Raw genomic sequence first — 11,202 nt, forward strand, 5'->3', positions numbered from 1 at the left:
CATTTTTCTTCAGATTCTAACGTTTGTTGATTGATTCATTTTACTCACATAATGATTTTGAGAAATCGCCCTGGAGTCATACTACCTGGATCTGAAATGCAGTACTGCCTGCCATTCACAATGGGATCATAAATCACATAATCGTTCTGAGTCTCAGTTTCCTCACCTATGACATGAGAATAATAAGATATCACTTTTCAGAATTGTTGTGAAGAATACTTTACTTATATGTAAGAGAAATTCTGAACGGTACCTGACACATAGAGTTCAATAAACATTATAATTAAAATTCACAAAACTGGTCTGGGAATTTAGCTCAGTTGTTCTATTGCCTGCCCTGTAAGCACAAGGACCTGAGTTCGATACTGGGTATCAAAAAAAAAAAAATTCACAAAACCACTGAGCTTCAACTTCATGCTATTTTAATTCATGGTACTGTCTGAAGTTCACAAGAGCAAATATCTTAAAAGATGGTTGAACTATCATTGTAAACACTTAATAAAAGTAAAACTACAGTGGGAGCTATATTTTAGGGTAGCATGTTCTGACCCTTGTCATTCTAAATAGAGTTCAGAGGATCTTAAACTTTAATAGGAAAAAAAAAATCACATTTTTTCATCAACACCTAATTAAAGTCTAACATGTCCTTGAATTATGAGCAGGCAAATAAATAACATTAGTATTAGTAGTACTGTATTGGTGACTTTCTCCCAAACAAAAATTGCTATTGTTAGACCTTATAGTTGTAACAGAGAGAGGGAAATATCTTTTCGGTTTATACTATTTTGAAATTATAATAGTTATTAGATCTCAAGCTGTATCAAATATGATTGTGGTTTTCTTGTCAATAAACATTTCGGTTAGGTAGCTAGGAAACACTTGGCTAATTCCATGCCTCTTACTTACTTGTTCAGTAACAAAATGGTATCATCACATGTTTTCAAATGATGACCTAAAAATCCCTAACTATGGTTGTCTGTTGATTAATAACAATATTCATATTATCACCCACTTGTTAATATGTACAAATCTTAATCCCATAAACCATCATGGCCTTTTGAGATACAAATGGCTGTGCAGACTACAGGGATGGACTGGATAAGTTTAAATCCATCTGATAGTTGAGGTAACTCTTTAAGTGTTATTATTTATATTTACCCTTTAAAATTAAATTGTATATTTTATACTAATATGAATACAAGTGATATGCAGTCGTGAATTCTATGCATAGTTGAGAAGGTGTTCAAGCAGTCACTCTGTCTTCCATTCACTTCTTTCAAGAAGGGGAGATAAAAGGCAAATCTCTAGGGCAAATAAAAAGAAGACAGATGATGTGATTGGACCTCCAGGTAAATAGGCCAGTGATATTTGCTGGAAGGGAGAATCTTACCTCTGGGACATCCTTAGCAGAATGTCCCTGGCTAGAGCCTTTAGTAAACAGAAGTAGGCTCTATTGGGTGTGTCTTCTTGGAGAATGCCACTTGATCCGCATAGTTGATTTGTATGTTTAAAATAAGGAGATGATCCAAGTATGAGTTCATGAGTCACAGTGTTTATTGCCATACACTGAAAACTGGGGATTTTTTGAGGTGCACAATTCTTGAAGAGGAGAAGAATAACATGAATACATCTCATCAAGAATGTACTCAACAGAAAAAACTACATTAACCACAAAATGAGTTCCAAAATTATCAAAGTCCAATTGATCAATTAGGATGGAAGTAGGTTTATGTAGCAAGTAAAGTCTAATTACAGTTCAAAGTCTGAGGAGTGGTTCCCAAGGAGAGATGGCATCCAACACAGACAAGATCCTCAAAGACAGGGACTCTAAGAGGGTCCATTTCTGGGTTGGCAAGCAGGCTTCCAAAGAGTCGCTCCAAGGCTGCATGGTGTGGCCCAGTGGAAGTCCAATTTGTCAGTCCTTGGAGAAGCAGCTGACAGAGTGTAGCCTGCCCTCGCCCAAGTTCTCAAAGTGCCTGTCAAACCATTAGGTTTATATGTGTAATCATGCACCACACAACGAGATTTCTGTCACCAGGGGCCCATATATAACAGTGGTCCTTAAGGTTATAACCTTAATAAAGTTGGAAAATTCTCTTCACCTAGTGACATTGTAGCCATTGTAATGTCATGGAATATTACTTGCAGGTGAGTGGCGATGCGGATAAAAATGACCCTGCTGAGGGAAAAAATGGCAGAGTAGCAATCAGTAGCAAAATACAGTGGAATCCAGACATGAGGAAAATAACAACTTGGTGTAGAAGCAAAAACAGAAGTAAATCTCTGGAAATTGGTGGGGAGTGGACAGAAAAATAAGAAACTACAGAGAAGCTAGAGAAATAGAGCATGACAGAGAAAAAAGGGCAAAGCAGTCTGGAAAGTTCACTTTGGCTCCCAGGGAAGGGAGGTAAGCACAAAAAAATAGAAACAGAAGAAGACAGGGCCATAAAATGCCTCCAAAAACTCCCAACTGCCCCAAAGTTGATCCACAAGGGGGGTGGGGGTCAAAAGTAGCACAGTTGAACTATTCAAAAATAATAAAAGACGAGATTAAAAAACGGATCAGTAAGGTGCTTGGTGAACTCAAAGAAGATTTGTATCATGTACAATCTCTCAACCAATCCTACTTTTAAACTCTAGTATAGCATCATTTTGTACATATTCTTCGTTTCAGAACTAGTATTGTTTACCTCAGTAAGAGGTTGTTTGCATGAAGATTAACAGCACTGATATAGCTTTCTAATATTTTGTACTTATTTTTGGGACCCGGGATCAAACCCAGGACCTTGTGCTTGCGAGGCAGGCATGGCACCACTGAGCTAAATCTCCACTCCCTCTAATATTTTGTACTTTTGAAATCTTTGCTTTTTATACCATTGTATTTAAAATTTTAGTAAATATTGATATAAAACTGTGTCGATCAAAAACACAGAGATGTGGATCAATGGAGCAGAGAGTGCAGAAACAACTCCAGGCGCATTCACCTATCTGATCTTTGATAAAGGGGTCAAACACCTTCACTGGAGGAAAGGCAGCCTCTTTAACAAATTGTGCTGGGCAAACTGGTTATCTACATGCAGAAGATTGGATTTAGACCCATATACCTCATCATATACTAAACTAAAATCAAAAGAGATCAAAGATCTAAATGTTAAAACAGACAAACTTCTTCGGCTAGAAGATAAAATAAGTAAAACTGTTGAAGACATAGGCATAGGCAAAGACTTTCTGGACCGAACTCCATTGTACAGATATACTGAGATTCAACAAAATAATACTGAGAATCAACAAATGTGATTATATCTGCACAGCAAAGGAAATGACCAACAGAGTAAAAAGAAAACCTATAGAATGGGAAAATACATTTGGCCAGCTATTGCTCAGACAGAAGATTAATATCTAGAATATCTAAAGGTCTCAAAATAATGCCTCTCAAAATAAAAGACACAATCAAAAACAGGCAACTGAGAGCAATAGACACTACATGGAAGAAGAACACATGGCCAATAAATACAAGCAAAAAGTGCTGAACATCTCTGGTCACTAGAGAAATACAAATTAAAACAACACTGAGCTTCTATCTTAGTGCAGAATAAATGGCTACCATCAAGAAATTAAATAATAGTGGCCAACTGCTCCTGTGGAGGCCTGCCCAGGGCAACACATGCCTAAGTCAAGAGAAGATGGTGGGCCAGATCAACACCGTCACTTCCGGCACGTGCAGGGCCCCCTTCATGAGGTGCTGCATCTACTTCCACTGCAAGAGGAAGAATGACCCCAACTTCCAAGAACAGGCTTCGAGAAGGAAGAAAGACCAAGGAGAGAGCTGGCCTTTCCAAGTTTCCTAACCTTAAACATGCTGAAGCTGTTCAGAAATTCTTCCTTGAAAAAATAGTTTGGTGAAGTTACCAGCTCAAGGTGAGTATGAGAAGGGTGTGGACCATCGGACAAGCGCAATTGCTGTGTGTGGACAGACACAGCAGCCAGGCGCTGCAGCAAACTCTTCCTCCACCAGTGCTCCAGATGTTTCTCGCTAAGCTCCCAACAGTTAGCTAGAGGCTCAGAGCTTGGCTGAAGGTGATGTGGACTGAAAAACAAATCTCAACATAACAAAATCTCAAAAAAGACTTTAAAAATTCTTAGCTTGGAAGTTGAACAGCTGTGGGGAATAAGGGCCAATATGCTTATTATGGACTCTCCTACATTGAAATCTACCAAAGTTAATGCTTACTTTGTGCAGATCTATTTGTCTTTTATTTATTTTTTGGAGTGAAAAGTATAACTTAATAGAGAGCTTTTCGCTTTATAAAAACACTGAGTTACCAAAATGTGCATTTTGCTTATTTCTTAGACCTGCAGTTAAAATATACATACAACATTAAAAAAAAATAGAACCCAGTGCTTAGTTTTAAACCACTGGCAAAAGGGCTGGGAGTGTAACTCAACATAGAGCTCTTGCCTACCATGCATGAGACCTTAGGTTTGACCTCAGCGCCCCCCAAAAAGGAAAAGAAAGTGAAAAAATGTAGGAGATAGATGAATGCATGTTTTAAAGCTAGCACATTTCTAATAAATGAGAGTTGGATAGAGACTTGATTGTGTTTCTGAAAAGAGCGTTAAAATGAGAGATCCTTTCTTTCCATTTATTCGAATACATGCAGTGTGCTGCTGCCCTGTACTAAGGGCTTCACCTCTTCCCTCTTTATCAGTCTTGAGCTGTTTTATTTAAATCAGTGTACTTAGTGTTGTTAGGTATTTTAAGTATATGTAACTACAAGTAGCACCAGAAATGAGATCCATGTACCTAATCTCACCATGTGAACTTCAACAGTTTCTGTCTGCTCACTGTCCTCATTTATAAAACTAGGGAATCGCTCTAGTGATCTTTGAAGTGTCCATTTCAGCTTCTCATTCTTTTGGTTTTGTTCAGCATTTTCAAATTCAGCTTTACCTGAGGAGTGCATTTGGGCAAGCAGGACTTGCTTTTTTTTTTAATATTCGGAGTTTCGCATGGTTGCCTGACTTAGTAGCTCTGAATTCATCTTTTGATTTTCACTGATTAGATAATTTTGTGACTATGTAAATTTGAAAATTGACATTTAAGGTAACTGGGATCATCTCCCCGTACAAATGTTTGTTCCCTTTTTGCTTTTCATCTTCTGTATGTTTCAGATTGATTAATTTATCTCATGCAATGAGAGTGGAGTGTACTGGGACTAAAGACTTGAATAGAGTTTGTGGGACTTCTTACTCTAATAGTAGCATATTTTAAAAAAGAAATCAAATAATAACAAACGCTGGCAAGGCTGTAGGTTAAAAGGAATCCTGTGTTTTTGGTGGGAATATGAACTAGTATACCCAGTGACAAAATCAGTATGGAGATTCCTTAAAAACTAAAATTAGAAATACCACTGGCCCAGCTATTTTCTTTCTAGGTATCTCCCTGAAAGAGTTAAAGACATCATATTACAGTGATACATGCACACCCATGTTTATAGCAGCACAACTCATAATAGCTACATCTTGGAAGTGGCCTGTATGTCCATCAACAGATGAATGGATAAAGAAAATGTGGCACTTATACACAATGGAGTACTACTTTGCCATGTAGAAGGATAAACTTGAGTCCTTTGTAAGAAAATAGATGCATCTTGAAACAATAATATTAAGTGAAATGAGACACACGTGCTTAAATATTGCCTGGCTTCTCTTATATGAGAAACCTAAAATACAAACAAAGAGCCAAATAAAAGGTAGCTAATAAAGAAAAGGGAGGTAGATCTTTTGTGAAAGGGAAGAGGACCAAGAGATGGAGGGAGGGAGGGGAATGGTGGTGAGGGGAACAGATGAAAAAAGAATTAAAAAGTGGCATGTACATGCACCAACTCCCCATGAGGAATATAGTCATTATGTATCACAAACGGGTACCGATACAAATTAAAAGTAAAAGTAAACTAACCTACTGGGCTTCCAGTTTTATAAAGGTAGAACACATATAATTACGTACAGCACCTAATAGTTGGTAACAATAATAATGAAGTTACTAGTTTATATGTTTACCGCACTGTCCTTCTAATAGTTATTCTTTCTGTGGATCTTTGTGGTGCTTTAACCTAGAGCCTGAAGCATTTTAGGCATGTGCTCTGTCGTGGAGCTACGCTCCTGCTCTAACTGCTCTGTTAAGTGTACTCCTACATACTGAAGAAGACAAAAAGCTTGCTGTAAAATAGTTTTCTGTGTTACACCAGCAAGAGCCTCATATATCTCAAGGTTGCTGCATCTCTTTACTGCACCAAGAAGCCACATCATGTGTTTGACCTACACCATCTAAGTTTATGTAAGTACACTCTACCACGTTAACACAAGGACTAAGTCAGCTAACAACTTGGTCTGATGAGAACAACGTCACGCTCTTAATAGGAGAAAGGGACACACTCCAAGTCATCATCCCTGCATATGTCACTCACATAGAAAACTATGTAAGTGTTTAAAGTAATTTCAAAGCCACATAATAAAACTCCCTAAAACATACCATGAGGATGTTCATAATTGAAGCACCACCTTTGAGAAACCCCACAAACCTCACCTATGAACCTGGTCTACTCTGGGGCAGAGCTGCATTTCTGCATTGATAAAGATATGATGAGTCATTGACAATGCCCCAGAATCTCTCTGCTTCTTTAGAACCTCTAGTTTGCCTGCTTCTTGAAATTATTTAATAAAGTTTGATGCTGGGTAACACCTGTGATATGTGTAAATCTGATTTAATAATGTGTGTTAGCTCAGTAACAAATAATTCATTCATTCTTTCTTTTTATCTTGCCCTATGTATTCTTTTTCTCTCTCTTTCCCCACCCTCATTATCTGAAGAAGACAAACTAAATGTTTAATTACTCTGCAACATCAACATCCTACACTGATTTAACTATATAAGTATCTAAAAGCTATAACAATTATTCTGTATAGAAGCAAAAAAGATATGCTGTCTCAAAACTAACTTATGCATGGCAAGGTAGACTTCAGCATTTCGAAGCAGGTAACTTGGTGGTGCCTGAGTCAACTTTTGCTCTCCTGTCTTGTGAAAGCATTCACATTAGGAGGTCAAATTGGACCAAACATTACAAAAAATATTGGTCAGGATATTTTATCTGGCAGGTTCAAATAACAAAACCTTGTCATTTTGTAGTTATAAACCCAGAAACAGCTGTAAAGGTAGGATAAGGCCATGAACACCTCACTGGCCATCTAAACTTTTAGAAATGGACAGCATTCAGATGTCTAAACTGAAAGATTTTAAATATTTAGTCTTCCTTATTCTGGCTTTATTATATTTTCTTTTGCCAAAATATTAATTCTTTAGTCATTGCAATGAAAATGTGTATGCATTACTTTCCCTACAGGAAGAATATATTAAATACATTCTAGTTATAGAGGAACTCACTTTACAGATGGAATACTTAAGAATTAAGTATTACATAAGGTTCTCCCTTTAAAACAGGAACGTATTTGCCTGTATAAAAAAAGCTCTGAAGAAATAAAATGAACTAATGTTACTTTACGCTAGAGCAGTTTAAATTTTCACAACAGGTTAATTTCCCATATTATATTCTAAATTGTCAGATATTGTCAAAAACAGTAGCAAATGCACAATCATGTCAGTGGATACAAGCTACATATCCTTAAGAGACACCACTAAACATAACCCTGCATGATATACAACCCAAGGCTGGATATAAAAGAGAGATACTGGTATGGTTTATATCTAAAATGTCACCAAAAGTCTCATGTTTTTGGAAGGTGGCTGAATCATGGGGGTGCTGTACTCATCAGCTGAGTTCATAGGTGAATGTGCTGAAAGGAGGTAGGACTTAGTCAAACAAGGTGGGCCATTGAGGTTGCTGACAGGAAGGGTGTGTTCTTGCACCTGGCTCCTCCCTTCTCTCTCTGCTTCCTGGCTGCTGTGTGTTGAGCAGCTTTCCTCAGCCATGTTCCTTCCACCCTTACATGTTTGCCTGGAAGCTGCCAATCATGGACTGAACCTACTGGGAACTATGAGCCAAACAAACTTTTCCTGCTTTAAATTGTGGGGTTGGATAACTTTGTCTCAGTGACAGTAAAATAACCAATACAGACACAACAAAAGTCAGCCTTTGCAACACATTTGAAAAGATCTTCCTTTTGCACTCCTGAATCAGCCCTTAGCTTCAGGGAAAGATGGTGAGAAATACACTTATAGGCATTACCTGGGAGGGCACTCCCAGTAGACAAGAACAAGTTTCCTGAAATCACGGGGGTAGGCCTTTAATCGGGACACAGCCAGCAGGAGATAGGTGTACCAGCTAGTAAAAGAGATTTGGTTAGAACATCAGTGTCATCTACAAGTAAGTACTAAATCCTTGTTGTAACCAAAATCTAGAAGTGTGGATCATAAGGAGAAATCAGCAAAGATATAAGCAATGAGAAGAGAGAGTTTTCCCCTAGACACTATGTTAAAGAAGTATCTTGAGGAACAGTTGCTGAAAAACACCAAACTAGAAATAAATCATATTATAGGTTAGAAACTATAAATTATTAATGAATAAAATTGAAGAAGATCTAAGTAAATTAAGGGTTTTACCATGCTCAGTTTGGAAACTTAAGTTTGGTGTGAAATGTATATGGAAATGCAAAAGATGAGAAACAGCCAGGAACATTGAAAAAATTTATACAATTAAGTATCATGATATACATTATTCTAAACCTGTACTAATTTAAAGAGTGTATGGTTCGCAAACTAAAAAACAGGCTGTAGAATATAGAAGCAGTCTCCCCCTTACAGGTATTTGATTTATGATAAAGGCAGCAATTCATTATGATAATGAATTGCTGTAGTCTTTTCAATAAATGATGCTGTGTTGAGTGGATACACAAATAGGAAAAATTTAAATTATGATTCCTACCTCATATTACATACCAAAAAAAATCACTTCTGGGCAGATTTTGCATCTAAATATGAAAATTTAAAACTATAAATATTTTAAAAGAAAATCTTAATAGGATCCCAAAAGTCCTAACATAAAGGAAAAAATTAATAAGTTGGGTCATGTTTAACTTAAGAATTTCTGTTCATCAAGTGCTACATTAAAACAACAAAAAGGCAAGCCACAGAGAAGAAGTTACTTTCATTGCATGTATCTGACAATAAAGTAAGTTTCAAGAGCATAAAAGTAATTCCTCAAATCAATAAAAAACAACAGGCCATCAAGTAGAAAAAGAAACAAATGATTACTAAGGTCCTTCCCAAAAAGGAGGAGTTGTCAATTAATGTATAAAGAAGTTGAACTTCATTAGTCCTCAGGGAAATGGAACTAAAAGCTGCAAAGCAAAACTACTAATAGCCAACAAAATATATGCACAAGAATATTCACAGAACTGTTCTTATTAGCTAAAAATTAGAAACATCCCATTAATGGTACGAGGGATAGCGTGCAGGGTAACTGTGCAATACAATTCCGTATAGCAATGAGAGTGAATGGACTACACGTCCCATCATTCATGAAATGTACATATTCTTGAGTGAAAGCACAAACACAGATGGTATGTGAAAGAAATCCAGCCGAAACAGGAGCACCAGAGGCAGGGCTGCTCCCGAGGCTGGGGGAAAGAGCTGCGCTGTCTGGAACTTCAGGGGCGGGGGGAGGAAGAGAGCAACTGGGTGAGGTTTGTAAAGGATTGCGTGGCAGGAGAGCATCATGGTGGGGGATGAGGACTGGCTGTATCGCTGGGGCCGGGGATGGAGTTTAAACGTACTGGCGCAGGAGTAGCGGGCCGGGTGGTGAGTTTAGTTCCGCCTTCCGGGACAGTAAAGGACCCGTTTAGGAGAAGCGGGTGCTATTTTGAGTAATAGACCTCCCTGCGGGCATTTTGTCTAACCGTGAGTATTAACTTTCTACAGGTCCTGGTGGTTTTTAATTGTTATTTAATATTATTGTATTAGTTTCTATTGATGGTATAACAAATCACTATCAAGTTTAGAGGCTTAAACCATCAAAGCCAAGTTGTGCTTCCTGTTTTGTAGAAGCCCAAGTCAAGTCTCACTGGGCTAAGAACAAGGCGTGGTCAGGATGGTTCAAGGATTAAGCTTCATTGTCAACTTGATTGACTTAGGAACTGCCCAGGGAATTGGCAAAGCACACTTCTGGGGGTCATAGAGAGGTGAATTTGGGGTCCATATCTAGTCCCTCTTCATTTCTTCTTTAGCACCATTCCCGTGCTCTACTTCATAAACATCATGAACCCTGCAGCTTTGCTCTTCCATGTCCTTCCACCATGATATTTTTGTCTTGCAGACAGCTGATCAGGAACTAAATCCTCTGAAACCTGAGCCAAGTAAACTTCTCTCTTAAATTCTATATGTAGAGTATTGTGTCGCCAAACAGGCAAGCTGACTAATACAATTACATAATTTTGTGGAGAATAGTTCCCTTCCTGGCATGGTTAATCTTAATTGTGCCAATTTGATTGGCTTGGCAACTACCAAGGGGAGTGGTAAGGCAGTAGGAAAGCTGATTAAAATGCTGCCTGTTTCTAAACTCTTGAAGCTCCTTCTGTTCCTTATGGGGCTCTACCTCTTTCTTCAAAGCCAGAAATGGTTAGTTGAACCCTTGTCACAGTGTGCCTCTCTGACCTTTTTTGCCTCTTTTGCTTTTAATGATTCACTTGATTGGATCAGGGCCTTCTGGATAACTCAGGATCATCTCCCATTTCAAGGTCCTTAGCCTTAGTCACATATTCAAAGACTATGTTGCCATAGAAGTAATATATCTACCAATTCCAAGTACTAGAGTGTAGATATCTTCACAGGCCTGAGAGCTGATTTCATAGAATGTTTTCCCCAAAATGTCCACACCCTACCCTCCTGCAGAGGGAGCTAGAGGTACAGAAGAGTGGTGAGAGATGCAGCACCAATGACATTGAAGTAGTAGGCAGGATCCACCTTGATTTTGCTGTCACTTTAATTTTAGTCTGAGATCTGCCTCAGGATTCTGATCTACTGAACTGTAATAGAAATTTTATTGTTTATGCCGCTGAATTTGTGCTGATTTGTTACAGCAGTAACAGAATATCAATACAATTTTACTCCTTAGGGTGGATATCCCATCCTGACCCTATGCCCATGCTGCTGCCCATTCCAGGGTAGAGGGCTACGGCAGCTGCTGGGCA

At 38.1% G+C, this 11,202-nt stretch overlaps 1 pseudogene; it reads left to right on the forward strand.

Moving 5' to 3' along the window:
• The first annotated feature begins 849 nt into the window (after positions 1 to 849).
• LOC147827595 (mitochondrial import receptor subunit TOM20 homolog pseudogene) lies at positions 850 to 4,997 on the forward strand (annotated as a pseudogene).
• The last annotated feature ends 6,205 nt before the right edge of the window (positions 4,998 to 11,202 follow it).

This window comes from Heterocephalus glaber, unplaced genomic scaffold (genome assembly GCF_053883595.1).
Source record: "Heterocephalus glaber isolate CG9 unplaced genomic scaffold, H.glaber_assembly_v1.0 deba00001442, whole genome shotgun sequence".
NCBI classification, from domain to species: domain Eukaryota; kingdom Metazoa; phylum Chordata; class Mammalia; order Rodentia; family Bathyergidae; genus Heterocephalus; species Heterocephalus glaber.